Source organism: Sinocyclocheilus grahami, unplaced genomic scaffold, assembly GCF_001515645.1.
Source record: "Sinocyclocheilus grahami isolate Dianchi unplaced genomic scaffold, SAMN03320097.WGS_v1.1 scaffold1037.1, whole genome shotgun sequence".
Classification (NCBI taxonomy): domain Eukaryota; kingdom Metazoa; phylum Chordata; class Actinopteri; order Cypriniformes; family Cyprinidae; genus Sinocyclocheilus; species Sinocyclocheilus grahami.
This window is the reverse complement of record NW_015506216.1, coordinates 3,267-22,946: the sequence shown is the minus strand read 5'-3', so window position 1 is coordinate 22,946 and position 19,680 is coordinate 3,267. Positions and strand designations below refer to the sequence as shown.

The 19,680-nt window shown below is 37.1% G+C and overlaps 1 pseudogene; it reads right to left on the bottom strand.

The window, feature by feature from the left end:
- The window catches only part of LOC107565957 (TBC1 domain family member 1-like), a 52,027-nt pseudogene that overhangs the window by 30,475 nt on the left and 1,872 nt on the right, over positions 1 to 19,680 (bottom strand).

Sequence of the window (19,680 nt, the reverse complement as noted above, 5' to 3'; positions counted from 1 at the left end):
GCTGATATTAGATTTTTTTTTTTTTTGTACGTTTTTTAAACGTACTGTACCCTTGCTACTATGCAGCACTCACTTTATCTTTAAAAACACTAATAATTCATCACTGTTAAAAGTAATGTTTAGGAAATCCCAAAATGTATTATTATATAGTGTATAATGCGGTGATGTATTTATTTTATTTTTAAAATATGATACTGCATTTAATTCACAAACACTAGGCTATCCATTTTTAATGGTTTCAAAATAAGCATAATGTCTATGTTTGTCTTCTGAAAAAACAAATGGCTGCAATATAACAAAGAGTGAAAAATTTAAGGGGGTCTGAATACTTTCCGTACCCACTGTATATATGCATTAACAAAAACTCTGTGGAACAAGTAAGCGATTAGTTGATTTTCGGTGCACATCCTAATTCATTACAAGAACATTTATCTTTGTCTAATAAGTCCTTATCCACATGAGCCTCGGTGGCAGGTGCAGAAAAAGAACAGAGATGGAAGACAGAAAAATGGAAAGATGGATTGGCAGAATGCAAAGAAGAAACAGAGTACCTCTTTCTCTGAGAGTCACTGGTATCATCACTCTCCACTACAGGGGCCAGAAATTTGAGGAAATTTGGAACAGAGGAGGAGGAGTGTAATCTTGCTCTAAAGCCACTCAGTCCTGATGGACTGAGTGATAGAGCATGAGAAAAAGAGAGAAAGAAAGAGGCCACAGAGTAAAGGAGTGAGACAGGGAGTCACTGTAATATACAGCCTCAATGGACTGAAACAGCACAAAAGTGAAATCTATCCTGTTCTTGAATTAAACTTCACAGCACAGCACAGAAACTTCAGAAGAAGAAAAAACACAGAAAAAAATACCCTGACCTGTTTGTGAATGACAGTAGTACAGAGAAAGACACATACACACACCTCACCTCCGCTTGAGGGGCCGGGTGGAATGATCAAGAGCAAATGTACGAGGCCTCAACGGCCGCTGACACACAGGAGAGGAAGAGGCCGGAGGGGAGGAAGGACTGATGAAAATACAGAAAGGATGGAAAAAATAAAACGCGGGCGCAAAGGAATACGAAAGCAGAGATGCACAGAATGAAAAAGTGAAGCACACAGTGAACTGAATTCACACTGCAGGCTAAAAAATGTGATGTAAGAACAGGAAAGAGAAATCCACACACCCTTCTCTAAAAGCACCTCCCACAGTGATTGAATGACAGGAGTCCGTCACTGACATTGTACATGTAAACAGTTTGCAAATGTTTGAAAATGCAAATATTAAAATTGAATTCTATTTGAATTAAGTCATTTGGGTGCACAACTAAAAAAAATTTAATTTGCAGTTGGTGGTTTGGATTTTGTCCACATTTTGTTTCCACAGACACAAACTATGTCTTTCCTCCTTAATTTTACATCCCCATAAAAACCATTGCAAATTTATTGTGAATAGCCAGTCCTAAATTACATTTAAATATATTAGGGCTGGGCAAGTTAACGCATTATCATCACGTAACGCATTAATTAATTAACGCAGATTTTATTAACGCAATTATTTTATCGCACATTAACGCAGTTTTATTATTATTATTTTGAAAGTCCGTTGCTCACTGGCTCTGAATACACATACAGACAAACCATGGGTCACAGGAGGGGTGGGATGTTGATCAGTACTGGCTTGGGATGGGCATCATCACGCGTCTCAACCAATGACAGCATTTGGGGAGGGCCTAAGACTGCAGCAGCGCTCACATGAACACTCCCGATAAAATTATTTAGGCTAAGCATCAATATTCACAAACTGTTCACTGTTATTTTGAACAGAAAAGAATGCAACGTGCTCGTAATCACGGCTTCATAAGTGGGAAATAGGAAGTTTGCGATAGCACGTGAAGACCGCAGAGAAGCGCTCTCGCTCAGCACATGCATAGTGCATTGTTTTGTTAACTTTGTGGTTTATTATTTTGAGTCGTTTGGGACGCACGGTGACATACGGCCCTCTCACAGTATATATACTCAATCATGCTGCATGTATCATAAGTTCCACGCTCCCGCACGGTTAGCACTCACACTCACTAATCTAAATATATAACTGAACCACGCTCTGGCCCACCTCTTCCAACCGAGCCAGGGCCAGCTAAACGAACGGCACGGAGCGATCACACTAGTTAAACGAACTGGGCTTTGGGTGTCAAAACGCACTCTGGCACAGTTAAGATTGCCTAGTAAGAGTACACCCTTATTCTCCCGCATCCCGCACACAGGAGACTCTACCCGTCCGCACCCGCACTCGCCCATCAAAGTTTTGTCCCGCGCTGCACTCTGCTGCGTTGGGTCCCGCGATGCTCGGAAGGTGCCTGTTTTAATGTTATGATCGAGGCTCTGGACTCGGAGCATAACTTGTTTTTCTATAACAAACTATAAAATATTTTCTATAAAAACGTTAATGCCCTGGCATTGGCAAATTTGGTTTTATATTTAATTTGATTACATTAATGTTAAGTTGAGATTTACAATAAATATTTTAACTGCTACTATGTAAAAGGAATACTGCTGTAAAAAAGCACCTTATTTGTTTAAAGTCTTTGCCAACCAAATGTTATTGCATTTTTGTTCATATAGTTAAGTACTTTTAAAGGTGGGGTAAGCGATTTTTCAAAAACGGTTTAGAAAACTGATTTGGGCCGAGTAGCAAAACAAACTTGTAACCAATCAGCAGTAAGAGGTGTGTCTACTCATGATGTGGAAGAGAGAGAGCATTCAGTGCACAGGACGGACATTAGTAAGTCGAGCGACAGAAAGATAGAGATGGCGGATAAAAAACAAAAGAGGAAAACATCTGCGGAACAAAAGAACGTAGTGGCACGTAGTGCACTATATAGGGGGCAGGGAATGATTCAAACACTGTAAATATGCTTTCCATTGAGGAAAAAAAGAAGTCTGGTTTTGCGCTGTGTCACGATAACCACCGCACCACACACACACACACGCTGCTCCCGTCCAGAGACATGATAGCATGGAGCGGATCACATGCGTGAGTCGGCGCAGACCACAAAATGTATCGGAGCTATTTGAATTCTACACAGAATGCTATATTTTATAGCAAAATATGGATGGGATTGTGGAACAAAAGAAGGCTTAAGGCAATAAGGGAAGAAGTAGGACCCGTGTAAATATCGGATCAGCTTTCCAGCGCTGGAAAGAACTCAAGGAGCAGAAGGCCTGCGATCGGACGCTGAGGATGCTTTGTGTGTAGACAGCATCACTAATTATAATGAGTTCTATAGTATTTTGTCGCGCCACACCACTCGCGTCCGGTGTTGACGCGGTGTAACATTGGTCTTGCTTTGTTTCACAGAACTAATCGTTGCCTGGGTTGCCTACGTATGTGTGGGGCAGAGCTATCAAAATAGACCCTTTTGGGGTAGGGGCGTGTTTGTTTTGGTGATTTCAAATGTCAACATTGGCTACCAGAAATCACTTACCCCACCTTTAAATGAAAAAAGTGCACAATACACTACTTTTGAATTCATTATTGAATTTTGTGCATAACAATGCAATTAATCGCGATTAAAAAAATTTAATCGTTGCCCAGCACTAATATATATTAATGATGTAAGAGTTCTGCCTTTTGTCGCGCCACACCACTCGCGTCCGGTGTTGACGCGGTGTAACATTGGTCTTGCTTTGTTTCACAGAACTAATCGTTGCCTGGGTTGCCTACGTATGTGTGGGGCAGAGCTATCAAAATAGACCCTTTTGGGGTAGGGGCGTGTTTGTTTTGGTGATTTCAAATGTCAACATTGGCTACCAGAAATCACTTACCCCACCTTTAAATGAAAAAAGTGCACAATACACTACTTTTGAATTCATTATTGAATTTTGTGCATAACAATGCAATTAATCGCGATTAAAAAAAATTAATCGTTGCCCAGCACTAATATATATTAATGATGTAAGAGTTCTGCAGACCTGATTTGTGCTGTTCAGTGTGGTGGAGCTGGAGGAGTTGCTCTCTCCTTCACTGTTCTCCCTCTGGGATTTGGACTTACTGCTGCCCTATTATTTAAAGACATACATTTTTCCATAAATTACATGTATCTTGCTACAAGTCCTATAGTCTACTCGTGTTCAAAATGTGTAAAATGTATGCATACCTTCCAGATCCCCTCCAGTGATTCAGTGAGGGATCTTTTTGCTCTAGTCTTGAGCTCCTCCAGACGCACTCGACTGGAACTGACGGTGCCTTCAGCATTCACCGCAACCTCCTGAGAAGTCTAACACATGCATACATACAGAATTGTATATGGACAGACATCTATCTCCAAAACCCCAAGATCTCAGTTGTACTTTTAGTGAGGTGTAATATTTACTTTTCACTTTTACTTTTAAAACAGACTGACATAATGGGAGTCCATAAGGAGCTTGATGACATTAAATGGAGGTGTACCTTTTTTGTTTGTCCGTTGTGTGTGTGAGTGTGTGTCTTTTGTCTCTCCTCATACAGTCGTCTTAGACATGTCACAATTAACTCGTTCTCTTCCTGATCTGACTTAGGCCTGGCTTTCTGTTCAAACACACAAACAAAGGTTTAACTTCTGCAAATTTCCACAAGGTGGCATCATCGATCTTACAGAGCACACATGGTCAGAGAGAAATCCAACCAGCAGAGAGCAGAAGGAATTTACTCAGCATTTCTTACAAATTTATTACAATATTTTCACAATTTAAGCTAGTCTGAGGACCAAAACTACTACATATATAAAAGTTATGTGAAAGAAGGGGTCAATTTATAAAATCAATATATTTAAATCAAGGGGTATATTTAAATTAATATTGCAAAGACAAATCTCTTTATGTTGCACCTTCAAAGCTGAAATTAAATCTAAACGTCTGCCACAAAGTCAAAAATCTAGACACATAATGCTCAGAGGATAGCAGTCCATTCATTCATCATCAGGATGTTAAGAGTTCAGGTTTGAGTGTAGTTTCAGGATTCTAGATGAGTGGACTAACTGGTTTCATTTACACCAGTCACACCCTCTGAACAGAACACACATTCCTTGAATGCCGCACTTAAAGGATTTGACACACACTGCTAATCCTAAGAACAGGGAAGCTAAAGCGTATTTGTGTAGTCTGTAATAGCGGTTTTAAGTTTGGAATAACTGAACTCACCATGGTGCTCTCAAACACAGCTGCCTGCTCCTGATTATCCAGACCTGCCAAATGCTTCTGCAGTTCCAGTTTAGCTTTGGATGGATGAAGACCTGCACATAAACAGAGTCATGCCATGCACAAAGAAACAAACACAAGTATGCACCGCTGCATCCCATAGAATTCTGAAATAAATAAATCTCTCATCCTAATTCATGTTCTGAATAAACAATTTTTCAATTCTGCCATTATTACAGTGTTTAAGGGATCGTTCACATAAAATGTACAACTCCGTCATAACTTACTCACATTTAATTTCAAATCTGTATGATTTCCATTCTTCTATGCAACACAAAAGGAGATATTATGAAAATTCGGTAACCCTTTAGTATAGGGACCAATTCTCACTATTAACTATTTGCAAATCAGCATGCCTGTTATTAACATATTGGTTGTTTAGCGGAGACCAGGACAACTAGATGAGCCCCAGATACAGATCCCCTGTAAAGACCTTGTCTCAGACGACCACCGGGACAAGACCACAGGAACCAGACGAGTCCTCTGCACAATGTGACTTTGCTGCAGCCTGGAATTGAACAGCTGGTTTCGTCTGGTCAGAGGAGAACTGGCCCCCCGACTGAGCCTGGTTTCTCCCAAGGTTTTTTCTCCATTCTGTCACCGATTGAGTTTTGGTTCCTTGCCGCTGTCGCCTCTGGCTTGCTTAGTTGGGGACACTTCATTTCCAGCGATATCATTGACTTGATTGCAAAGATATTATTTAAACTGAACTGAGCTGGATGATGACATCACTGAATTGAATGATGAACGGTCTTTAACTGAAAAATGAGTGTTTACTATTGTCATTTTGCATTATTGACACACTATTTTCCTAATTAATGCTGTTCAGTTGCTTTGACACAATCTGTATTGTTAAAAGCGCTATATAAATAAAGGTGACTTCACTTGACTTGTTTACTAGATCCCTAATCCTACCCAATTTGACAACTACCTTACTTACTATTAGTAAACAGCAAATTAGGAGTTTGAGGCAAAAGTCATAGTTAATGGTTTTTAGTAGCAAGAATTGGACTTTAAAATAAAGTCTGACCGAAAATTCTCCCATTGCCCCTTTCATAAAAAAAAGTATAGTGACCAAGGGGGTAATAAGTCCCAAAAAGGGCAAGAAAGATTTTAAGTATTTTTTTTTATTAATAATATTTTCAAATTAAAAGTAAATGTGCATATAATGTAGTTATTTTAATACTAACAATTCTAAATTGTTCTTTTGTAAATAAATAGATAAAATCAAATTTAGCAATGTCTTCCCTAATCTCATTTGCGTAAGTTGTTGCGTGACGAATCTGCATTTTGGCATATCTGCATATTCACAGTTTTTACTATGTACAATAACTGCAGAGAAATCTGGACCTAACCAAAATAAAGTCAGATGAAGAAGCCATGCTTGACGACTCCAGACCTGCATAGTCTCATAAAAGTAATCCGCTGGACGCTCCGTTGTAGCAGCTGGGTATACTACATTTATGTCAGGAAGAGGACTATTTACATCCAAATTTACACAAAACAAAACCTAGACATAGATTTTACAATATAAATTAATTGGTCTTAATCGGCCCCGCCAAGCTCAATGTCAAGCTACGCCTATGATAAGGCGTTATTTTTTTAAATAAATCAATATTTTATCCAGCAAGGGTGCATTGTTAAATTGGTCAAAAGTGACAGTACTTTTACATTGTAACAAAAAAATCTATTTAAAATAAATTCACCAAAGAATCCTGAAAAAGTATAAGAGGTTTCTACAAAAATATTATTTAGCACAACGGTCTTCATCATTAATAAAAAGAAGAAATGTTTCTTGAGCATCAGTTTACCATATTAGAATGATTTTTGAAGGATCATTTGACACTGAGGAGTGGAGTAAAGGCTGCTAAAAATTCAGCTTTACATCACAGAAATAAACTACATTTTAAAATATATTAAAACACTATTAAAAATGTTTCAGTTTTTATTGTATTTTGCAGCCTTGGTGAGCACAAGTGACTTTTCTCAAAAATATTTAGTAGTGTATATGTTTTTGTATGGAAAAAGGAGTGGGACCTTTTTTTCAAAATATCTCCTTTCATGATTCAAGAAAAAAAAAAAACAGACAGAATTGTAATTTTTGGTTGAACTATTTTTTTAGTGTACCAGAAAATCTGGCAATAAATGTGTGCACTAGAAGGTTTGTTACTCAGAACCTCTGACAGGTGCAAAAATAAAGGAATACAGTAAGAATGAGGAATGGGCTGATACAGGGATAAAACATGATAGCTATGAGTGATATGACAAAAAGTATATGTCTCACCCTCTATTCTGTCACACAGCTTGTGCAGCTGCTGTAGGGGACAACTGTCACACTGCTGACTCTGGGTCCTACTGTTCTGCTGGAGGGCGGCCACAGAGAACGCCTGTTTCAATGTCAACATGATCTCATCCACCTAAACATGAAAGAGTGACATTCACACAGAACAGCTGTAAGCGTCTATCTTGACAGATTGGAAAGAGTTTAGAGAACAATAACTGCATCCTGTAGAAGTATACTATTTATAGCTATAAATTCATTGAAGTAAAATTTCATAATTTCATGATATAGTATTTGTAACATGCAACAAAATATTTTTGTACATAAAAATTGCATTGTTCTTTGTGTGCTAAAACAGTTACATAAGACATAAGTATTTTCATTCTCAATTGACTGAACAAGAACATAACATTTCTGTCTTCTCTTAAGCAACTATTCGGAATATGCTCTTCAGACTGAAACAATGTATTCATCTCTCCTCATCTATTTATCAATGGTTCTCACCAGAGCTTCGTTAGCACACTGGAAAACATAGCAAACAAACTGGCAACCACCACATTCCACCGACTCCCTGCATATAAAGCCAAAGTGGTCCACATGACGAATACCCTAAAGAAAAAATAAATAAAGAAAAAATTAATAAGGGGAAAAAAACTTAAAGGGGCCAACTAGACACAACTAAACTACTGTTCAAAAGTTGGGGTTAGTAAGGCTTTTTAATGTTTTTGAAATAATTTTCTTATGCTCACTTAGGTTGCATTTATCTATAAAACAGTAATTGTGAAATATTTTTTTTTACAATTTAAAATAACTTCCTTAATTTACTATATTTTAAAATGTAATTTATTCCTGTGATGGCAAAGTTGAATTTTCAGCAGCCATTACTTCAGTCTTCAGTAGCTGCGTTTCCACTGTCGGGTCAAAAGCGGGCATGCTAGTGCGTGCCAGGGCCAGTCGCGTTTACACTGTCACTTAATTTAAAATAACTTCCTTAATTTACTATATTTTAAAATGTAATTTATTCCTGTGATGGCAAAGTTGAATTTTCAGCAGCCATTACTTCAGTCTTCAGTAGCTGCGTTTCCACTGTCGGGTCAAAAGCGGGCATGCTAGTGCGTGCCAGGGCCAGTCGCGTTTACACTGTCACTTCCGGGGCTTGATCGTGCCTCGTCGGTGCTTCCTCGGGGCCAATGGGCCAGGTTTTTTGGCCCAACGAAAATCTTGGGCCAAAGCGGGCCTGCTGGGGCTAGAGGAGTGGTTATGAACAAAGGCGGAGTTTCTCCACGTCTGGAGAGTGCCAGCACCGCGGATCATTTCATAAAGTTAACAGCTAACACCAGCATTAAAGGCTTTTAAAATAATTTTAGCTCAAAACTCACTTTCAGACAGAAGCGAGTGTTTGAAATAACTTCTGTTTGAGATCCGATGTGGATTATGATCACCATACAAAGCAGAAATATTTATAAGCGATGCAAAAGACTGCATGCTAGCCATTAACGTTAGGCTACCATAGTAAACATGTTAAATACGACCGCTTGAAGAAATCAGACGTCAGCTTCTTATTCTCTATCACAATCGTGTATTTATTTAGAAACATATTTTATCTGTCATAAGTCTCGTCTCGAGAGTTTAGCTCCGCCTATGTCATAAAAAGATAATAATGGTTTTTGTTCGGGAGCTTTTATAAAAATATAGAAATTATCATTCTTTCTAAATGTGATGTATATACTGTGACTACAAATCAACAGTAACAGACTCGACTGAATAAGTAGGTATGCTATGTTCATACCGCTTTATTTCTGTGTGACTAATTTTCAATCCTGACAAATTAATTCATTATAATCAATGTATCATTATTATTACTGTAAAACATCGATGCTTTTGGATTTAAATCTTTAACAAAGCATGCAAACAACAATCATGTATTTATTTAGAAACATATTTTATCTGTCATAAGTCTCGTCTCGAGAGTTTAGCTCCGCCTATGTCATAAAAATATAATAATGGTTTTTGTTCGGGAGCTTTTATAAAAATATAGAAATTATCATTCTTTCTAAATGTGATGTATATACTGTGACTACAAATCAACAGTAACAGACTCGACTGAATAAGTAGGTATGCTATGTTCATACCGCTTTATTTCTGTGTGACTAATTTTCAATCCTGACAAATTAATTCATTATAATCAATGTATCATTATTATTACTGTAAAACATCGATGCTTTTGGATTTAAATCTTTAACAAAGCATGCAAACAAACGGCCGCTTTTATCATGTTCGTTTTGTGATCGCACTAGTTCCAGTGACTTATTTCTTATTCGTTTTCTGCTAACTTCTCTTTGTTGGTGATGGGGTTGCGTGACGTTGTTCCTGAGAGGCGTGTAAAGGGCGGGTTTTAGTGAAGCGCAGCGGAGCTTCTGGCCCGACGGTGGAAACGCAGCGTGATTTTGGCCTCGGTGCTACAGGTCCGAGGCTATTAGCCCTGCCCCGCCCGTTTAAAGCACTGGCCCGACAGTGGAAAAGCGGCTACTGTCACATGATCCTTTAGAAATCATTCTAATATGCTTGGTGCTCAAGAAACATTTCTTATTATTATCAATGTTGAAAACAGTTGTGGAAACTGTGATACATATTTTCAGGATTGTATGATTAATTAAAAAGCTCAAAAGAACAGCACTTATTTGAATTTGTAACATTATAAATGACTTTACTGTCACTTCTGGTCAATTTAATGCATCCTTGCTGAATAACAGCATTCATTTTTTCATTCAAACGCATTCAAAAGAAATAAATAACTAATAAATTTAATAATAGAAACTTTTAATATTGTGAAGCATCCACTAACAGGCTGCAATACCTGATTTGGCTTTTATAAAAATATAGAAATTATCATTCTTTCTAAATGTGATGTATATACTGTGACTACAAATCAACAGTAACAGACTCGACTGAATAAGTAGGTATGCTATGTTCATACCGCTTTATTTCTGTGTGACTAATTTTCAATCCTGACAAATTAATTCATTATAATCAATGTATCATTATTATTACTGTAAAACATCGATGCTTTTGGATTTAAATCTTTAACAAAGCATGCAAACAAACGGCCGCTTTTATCATGTTCGTTTTGTGATCGCACTAGTTCCAGTGACTTATTTCTTATTCGTTTTCTGCTAACTTCTCTTTGTTGGTGATGGGGTTGCGTGACGTTGTTCCTGAGAGGCGTGTAAAGGGCGGGTTTTAGTGAAGCGCAGCGGAGCTTCTGGCCCGACGGTGGAAACGCAGCGTGATTTTGGCCTCGGTGCTACAGGTCCGAGGCTATTAGCCCTGCCCCGCCCGTTTAAAGCACTGGCCCGACAGTGGAAAAGCGGCTACTGTCACATGATCCTTTAGAAATCATTCTAATATGCTTGGTGCTCAAGAAACATTTCTTATTATTATCAATGTTGAAAACAGTTGTGGAAACTGTGATACATATTTTCAGGATTGTATGATTAATTAAAAAGCTCAAAAGAACAGCACTTATTTGAATTTGTAACATTATAAATGACTTTACTGTCACTTCTGGTCAATTTAATGCATCCTTGCTGAATAACAGCATTCATTTTTTCATTCAAACGCATTCAAAAGAAATAAATAACTAATAAATTTAATAATAGAAACTTTTAATATTGTGAAGCATCCACTAACAGGCTGCAATACCTGATTTGGCAACTATGTTTAAATAAAATATTGAATAAAAATATTTACAAAACAGGTCTGGACAAGCGCAAAGACAAAGAGCTGATTTCTTTTCAGATTTCATTCAGCTATTTTAATTGAAATCTTGCTCAAACAAGCCTGAGTGTTAATCAGACTTCTGTTTAAGAAAAAGCCATTATGTTGACATAAGAGAATTAATTGGCTGCCACAACAGCCTATCATCAACATGACAGAACAGACCTGAGAACAGAAGGAAATCTCTCTGAAGCTCTTCTCTATGGCCACTTTCTTAGTGTCAGGACTCACAAGAAATATCTGAGAGCGGCCAATCTGCAACAGACAGACATAAATTCATAAATTAATATGGGTGTATAGGTAAAAGATGGAAAGTGAAATTCTCCTTGCATAGAGTAAACATATGCATTAAAGTCATTAATAATAGCTCTTCCTGGGATGTTGACCAAGTGAGTTAGAGCTGAGGCTGTTTTACAGTGTAAATACAATGTTAAAATTCAAATTAGTATGTTTGTGTGTGTGTGTGTGTTTTGGTTTTCACTAGATGATCATGCACATATTTGCTCCATGAGACTAGATCTCCCGCCTCCAGTTTTCCTCTGTAGTACAAGTTCAAACATGACACTGTACAGTCGTACCAGCTTTTCACCACATAAATAGGACATGAAATATTGATTTGAGAAGAAACCATTTTAAAATCTTACCTGCGTTTCTTATCCATTACAGTGTACAAAACAATTGTTCGAGCAACAAGACAAAGACTTCAACGATATTACTATAGGCCTACTATTAATACTGAAGTTCTCCAGTTTCATTTTACAATAAATAAGTAAGAATTTGAATGAATCTGGAAAGAGCACATCAGCAGTGTAATATAATGGCGCTTTTCCACTGCATGGTACGGCACGGTTCACTTTCGGGGGTTTTCCACTGGGTACAGTACCTGGTACTTTTTTTAGTACCACCTCGGTTGGGGTTCCAAGCGTACCGTACCGAGCCGAGTCGTACCACGCAGTGGAAAAGCACCATAAGAGACTGTTGCAACTGACCAACCAAAACAAAGCATTTCTGCAAACTTTACTGCATCAAAAATCATTGCCTAATCAGTGTCAAATGCTCATTCAGAATCATCTCTGATCACAATGCTGTCGCTGTATGTTTGCTTTCTGCATGTAGCCAGCAAAAGTGTGTTGTTTTTGTGACACGAGAGACTGGGTCATACATAATAATACATTAAATTCAGACTTTGAACTCACAACTCAGCTAAAATAGAATTTCTTTTGCAGCACAGCCAATGAAAAGAGTGCAGGAAACACTGGTCTGATTTATGGGCACAAGCATAATCCTGACCAGTATCCTGTCACTGTGTGTAAAATCACAGACTGTTCACATTTTCAGAGAACATTAACAAAATATGCACACATTGTGACCATTTCTTCCCCCTTGGATGATTACACACAATTTCTAAAAAAAAAAAAAAAAAAAGCCAACACATCACCACACATTTGGTGTGACTTCCTTATGAAGAAAAGACCAAACAAATAAAACTGGAACAGAGTGGCTGCAATGCAGCTTCATAAAACTGGGGCTGCTGCTGCAGGCAACTTGGTATTTATTTTTAAATTATTAACTGTAATGTTCATCATTATTGCTAGGTAATTTCCTGCTGAGGAGCTGACAGCTTCCTGTCAGTCAGAGAAAAAGTGTTTGGCCAACAATATGTGTAGCTTGCTGTATGCATCTTTGAACAATAAATGACACAGCACAGTCCAAATTTTAACTCTGTGTTCTTCTAGATCAGACTATGACAATATGAAAGTGTGCAGCCCTTCACATATTCATGTGCACCAATCAAACTGAAACAAATCATTAATTAATTGGTCTAACCTAACTAGTTAATTAGAAGATCAATATAGCTAAACAATATATCTACTTTGTAACTGCACTACCATTCAAAAGTTTGGGGTCAGTACAAATGGGCTTTCTTTTGAAAGAAATATAATATTTTTATTTATTTTATTTCAAATAACTGCTGTTCTTTATGAACTTTCTATTCATTAAAGAATCTTCAAAAAATGATTAAGGTTTCCACAAAATATTAAGCAGCACAACTGTTTTTAATACTGATAATGATACTTAAGATTGGAGTAATGGCTGCTGAAATTTCAGCATTACCATCACAGGAATAATACAGTTTAAAAAAGTACAGTAAGTAGAAAACCATTATTTTGATGTGTAAAAATATATCAAAATATTACTGCTTTTGTTGTATTTTTCAAACAAATCTAAATATCTTACCGACTCCAAACTAATGAATTATAGCGTATAATTTAAAACATACCAGAGTTTTTTTTTTTTTTTTTTTCCAAAAGTGTGCTATATTTTTGTTAAAACAAATGGCAATTGGTTTGATATTTTGTGATGTAATGCAATGACATGACGTCAGTATGAAACAGAAGTGGTGGTCATCTTTTCTTCCCTATTGTGACGTATATCTGAGTGAACTGGCTTGTCAAATGAGAGAAAAAAAAGTAGGATGGGACTCGATTTTATCCATCAGGAACTGAATGGATCGTTGGATCACTGTCATTGGCTATTGCTGCGATCTCACGTGATTGACAGATTGCTGGAGGGGAGAAGTTCCCATCCCACCCTCAGGCTAGTGAATACGTCATTAGAGAAAGGGGATTAAAAATAATAATAATAATAATGTGCATGGTTAAATAATTTATGATAAACACTACAAATTTCCTTTAAAAAAATAATTGTCCATTTTGGGCTACTGTATGTTAACAGATTTGTTTGAAAAGAAGCAGGGATGGTTTTAGCACAGACTTGTTTCAAGAGAATCTCTATGTCCTTAAGGCTACAACATTGACATACCATCTCACACTCCACATGGGGGTGAGGAACGTGGAATTCAAAGTGAGAGAGACAGAGAGCGAGGGAAAAATAAAAGAAAGACCATGAAATAAACATTTAATTGGTGCTTCAAAGTGCTATGACCATAAAAGTACCACATGCAGACGGATAAACACCTGCACAAATGTCTATGCACAGACATGCATACACACAGACATAAGACATGCTGACCCCTCACGAGTCACGCTGATAACTCCACAGAACATGCACTTTAAAATGTTTAGCTGTGTGCCATATCTCTACAGGAAAATATTAAGACAAAAAGAGCTTCTTTGAAACCTTCAAAAGCTTCAGAGATAATGTTGTGTTTATATGTTGTACATGTTAATGTAACATATCAATCCAATTTTTTTTTCATACAATCCAGAATCGCCAGTTTTTCATAAACAAAGAGTGTACTCCTTTAGCTATGGTGTTTCAACTAAAATCCATTTTGTGGATTATGTGGGTAATGTGCCAACATACAGATTTGGGAAAAGCAGATTTTATATTGAAAAAGTGAATGAGAAGCAGATTTCGATGTGATCTACATAAGAACAAACAAAAGGACCTGGGCTAAACAAAGGTGAAAGAGCAGCAGTTGCTTATATTGGCGCATGTGTGAGGTGGAGAGTGTGCATCACTCACCGTGAACAGCATGGTTCTGTTCTCCTGTAAGCTAGTGGGTTGGACCCCGGTGGCTCCGTCTGCTGCCCGTCGCTGGAGCTCCGGTGAGAGGCCGTTCTCATCCAATGCCTGCAGAAATGGAAAACTCTGATCTCTTTTAAAAAACAGAGGTCGCTTTCCTCCTCCATCTGCTCCCTCGTTTGTTCCATTCACCATCTGAAAGAAAAAAAAAGATCTATTAAAGGACAAAATGAAATTAAAAGAAATATATAAAAAAAATGAACATTTCAAAATAAACAGGGTTGGGGGAGAATGGCCATGAAAATGATGCTATGATAATGGATATAATATACATATTAAAAGCAGACATATTATATGTTATTTCATGTAAAATAATAAATAAAAAATATAATATCATATAATATAATAATATACAGTGTAGGGAAGATATTTGATTATTTAATTATTGGAGACTATCCCTGACTTGTGTGCTTTGCTGCAGTTTGCAAACATTGCAAGATTAATTTGATCAACTGAATATTTTAATAGACTGAAAGCCCTAATGTTAACATAAAAAAAAAATGTAAAACCTAATGCAAAATTAACCACATTAATCACAATACAAAGTATTTTCTACATCAATGAGGAGTCAGAAAAAATCCAAATGTTAAATCTAGTACATATCCAGTATATACTGTATCTAGTATTAGGTTAGGAAAATCTAAAAACATGAATGTTGATTGGAACCTGATTGAGCGAGAAAGCCCGCCTGATGCCCGCTGCAAGTGATCCTGTGACGCTGACACGTCCAAACTTCTCAATACACTCATCTATTAATGCAGGTGGTGCTTTCTTATGGGCCACCACCACTCGCCCACAGAACAACACCTCAAATTTCTTCGCAAAGGCTGTTGCTGCATCAGCCGTCATTGCTGTGGTGCAGGAGGCATCTGCCTGGCCATTGCTAGGCAGAGATGAGGGAGTGTCTTCTTGTCGGGCAGAACTTTTGCCGGCCTGCCTGAGAGTGCTGATGATCTCTGGAACCTGGAGAACAGATGCAAAAAAAGAATGAGGTCAAGTAAGCAATGTAAACTAACCCCTTTAAGATCACACTGACCGATATGCATCACAAAACTATTACTATAGAAATGCCCTATTCTTTGTCAGCCACACACTATAAAGCAGAGATGCCCAAACCAGGGCCCGCAGGCCAAAGTTAACCCCTGGATGACATATTACATGAAGAGGGGAAAAAAGGTTGGAGAAAAACATGCCATTAAAATTTTTACATTTTAACATTTTTTTGAGTTTTATTTCTTAATTGATATTAGTTTGATTTTAAAAAATTTATTTATTTATTTATTTTTTTTTTTAAATGTTAAATTGAATACATTTTAATAAACGGTAATATACTGTAGCCGGATATAATGCAAAATTTACTTTTGACCCACCCCCCTCAATAAAGTTTGGTTTTTGGCCCTTCACCTTAAAAAGTTAAGTTTCTTCTATAAAGGTTCTTTATTGGCATCCACATTTCCATGAAGAACCTTTAATATCAATTAAACCTTTTCTATTGCACAAAAGGTTCTTTAGAATGGAGAAAGGTTCTTTAGATTTTAAAAATGAAAATATTCACATTAATTATTCTTTCTGTTCATTTCCCTGTATATGGATGAATAGCAGTTTTGGTGAAATATGTCTAAAACTTATATCATTGCTAGTTTAGTAGCTCTGATTTTGATGCTGGAGGAAACATGATTCCATAAGCTTTCAGAGTTATATTACCATAAGGAAAATCTGAGTGTAAAAGTCACTATAGAAGAGGAGGGTTCAGAAATGCTGTCTAAACATCAGCAGGAGTGATAAATATTATAATAAATAATATTTATAAATAAATATTATTTATCACTGCTAAATATTACCGCTTTTAGTAAAAAATTATAATAATAATAATAATAATAATAATGTCATGACATTCTTTGACAGAAGGACAATAAACCCACACTTCCACTTCCTCACAATGTTCTTAGTAGCTGGGAATATTATAAAGAGTATATTTTGTTGAATTATAAGAACTACACTATCTCGCAGAAAACGTACATGGTGCTCACTTTTGGCAAATGGACAGATATATTATTTAAGTATGCACAACAGTAACAAATATATGACTTTAAATTCCATGAAGGAAAGGCTATTCCACACTAACAAAGCAGTACCACTCAATAACTCACTCCCATCATACTGAAAAGAGTGAAACTACCAGAGCATTTACCACCAAACCAGATGATTTTCCACAGAGGACATTTTCAAAAAAAGAACTGTAGACATTTTTCAAAGCTCCTCTTTTAACAAGGCCAAAAACAGATGGATCTATTAAACTGGAATTGAGCTAATGTAAGTCAAGTGTGCTAATGTGAGTTGTTATGGTGCGTTTACACTAAATTTATCCCATCACGCCCATGTACTTATATTAATCAAGACAAATCCGGTATTTAAACAACACTACTTAAGATATAGCTCACTGACAGACTACTGCACAAATGGTCACCTCACTGGGCAGTAGAGTGCATTTAAGCTGTTTGCACCAGACAGCTGCAGCATTTAACTGCAGATGGTTATTTTTCTGCTAATCAAATCTTTAATTCACTGGAATGCGGAGCTAAGTTAAAGTCTATTTCAGCAACATCCATAGAAAAAACAAAAAGCTACACCGGCTGGCCTAGGAGAAAACAGCGAACATTGGGAAAATACCTCAGGCTATAGCACAAGCTCAATTTGGAGTTGTTTCATAAGCACTGAATATTATAGGCATGTGAGCAGGAAGTCAATGTAGTTCCACCCCAATCTACTGATTCTTGTCATTCAATAACTTTTAAAGTATAATATTGCCACCACATACACATTATTAAGGGGTCAAAAACAGTGAACCTTGAAGTAGGCTTCTGGGATGCTGACTGTGCAGTGGCCCCAAACCTTGGACACGTCCCAGTTAAAGATGCTGCAACCAATTTTGTTGTATTTTACACATTAAATGCCTCTGTAAACAGCAAATAAATAAATAAATATTTAAAAAATTAAAAAAGAACATCAGAAAACTAGCCACTAAGACGAGCCATTTTCTGTCGTTCTCTGGTTGGCAAGAATCGGATTAAATGTCTCTTAAAAGCATATGAATTATGCTGCATTACACAAAATGTTAAAGCAAGTTGCATTTAACAAGTAGGGATCATTAAACGTACATATTTTCAAAACTGACTACTTGATGGGTTGCCTGAATGACATTAAAGGGGTCATGTGATGCGATTTCAAGTTTTCCTTTCTCTTTGGAGTGTTACAAGCTGTTCGTGAATAGATAAGATCCCTAAAGTTGCAAAGACTAAATTCTCAAACTCAAAGAGATATTCTTTATAAAAGTCTCGTCCACGCCTACCTAAAACGCCTCGTTTAAACACCCCCCACATGTCTACGTCACGATGTGGGAATATTTGCATAACACCGCCCAAATGTTCACGCAAAGAAAGAAGGCGTAACTTTGATTCTCGCTCTAGTATTGTTGTTGCCGCCGCCGCCATGTCGTGAAGGCGCTGTGTTTCATTGTGAAAGCAAAACTACTTTGTTTGGTCTTCCAAAAGAGGACACAACTAGAAATCAGTGGTCAAGTTGTATTTACAACACTGTTCCAGAACAGTTCAAACCAAATATTCAGATGTGTGCAGCGCATTTTATGGAGGACTGTTTCCTGAACCTGCAGTTCCAACTTTGCAAGGACAGTCTGGCACTTCTGACTCACAACATGCAAGTACGTTTTCATATTAAAAGAATTAAGTTAGTTATGAGAAAAACTCTTGTATCATTTGTTTGCAGATGCAACTAAGTTTGATATTTTAATTGTGGCTTAAAGTGTTCAAATATGTTTTGTGGCCTCAGAGTGAGCATACAAAGAATATGGCTAGTAAATTAGGGCAGAGAGCACAGTTAACTGGTTCTGTGCTTATATATATTTGTGCTGCTTTAAACTTACTACACCCTCAGCTATCTGATGGAGATGTAATATGATTAGCTAAAGAACCTTATATAAAAGGCCACTATAAAGGCAATCTGGTGCAAACCCTTTGGCTAATCAAAGCTATCACACAGCTGAATGTTTCAGAATGAGTGCTTTTCATTAGAGCATGTGGTACCTAGTGTGTAGATATCAAAGCATTTACTTTCTTTTTTTATATATATGCCTGGGTCTGATTCAGCATGCGCTAGTGTGTGAGTCAAAGTGTGTGTGCATGTTTATGTGAAGACAGTTGGGCCTGATCATCAGAATTTCAGGATATGAGTCCAGGATATTATGTTGGATACTGATTCATCATGACCAAAACAACTCTTTCTCAGTCTTAGATAAAGGTGTTGAAAGTCTTACTTTGAACCCAGAAGCACAATCAACCATAGTTTAGTGTTAGTAGATCCTCAGATTTTTTTTACAGCTTTCACTACTCATTAGGGCTGTCAAAAAAAAAAAAAAATCTAATTTCAAATACTCGTCTAATTTTTAAAAAAAAATCCACATTTGAATGCAAAAACGTTGCATTCGAATTTTAGGTCTGCGTCTGCCGTCAGGCAGCCTTACCAGTGGCGCACGAAATGCGACGACAATGTAAGTGTCATTGCATTTTAATGCTTTTGTTAGCTTATCCAGTTGAACCCACTAGATGCGGCGCTGCTACGTTGGTTCATTCAATATATAGCGGAAAACGAGAGCATCAGTGTGGCGAATATGTTGTTTATGGCGAAACTGAAACCAAGCCGTTCACACAGAACGCATATTTATCACATTTTCTAAAGGGACATCTATCAGCGTTGCACTCGCGTCTCGCAAAAGAGAGCGGCATGTTTAGAAAGCCATGTAAAATTAATGCAAGTTCAACTTTTAAAAAA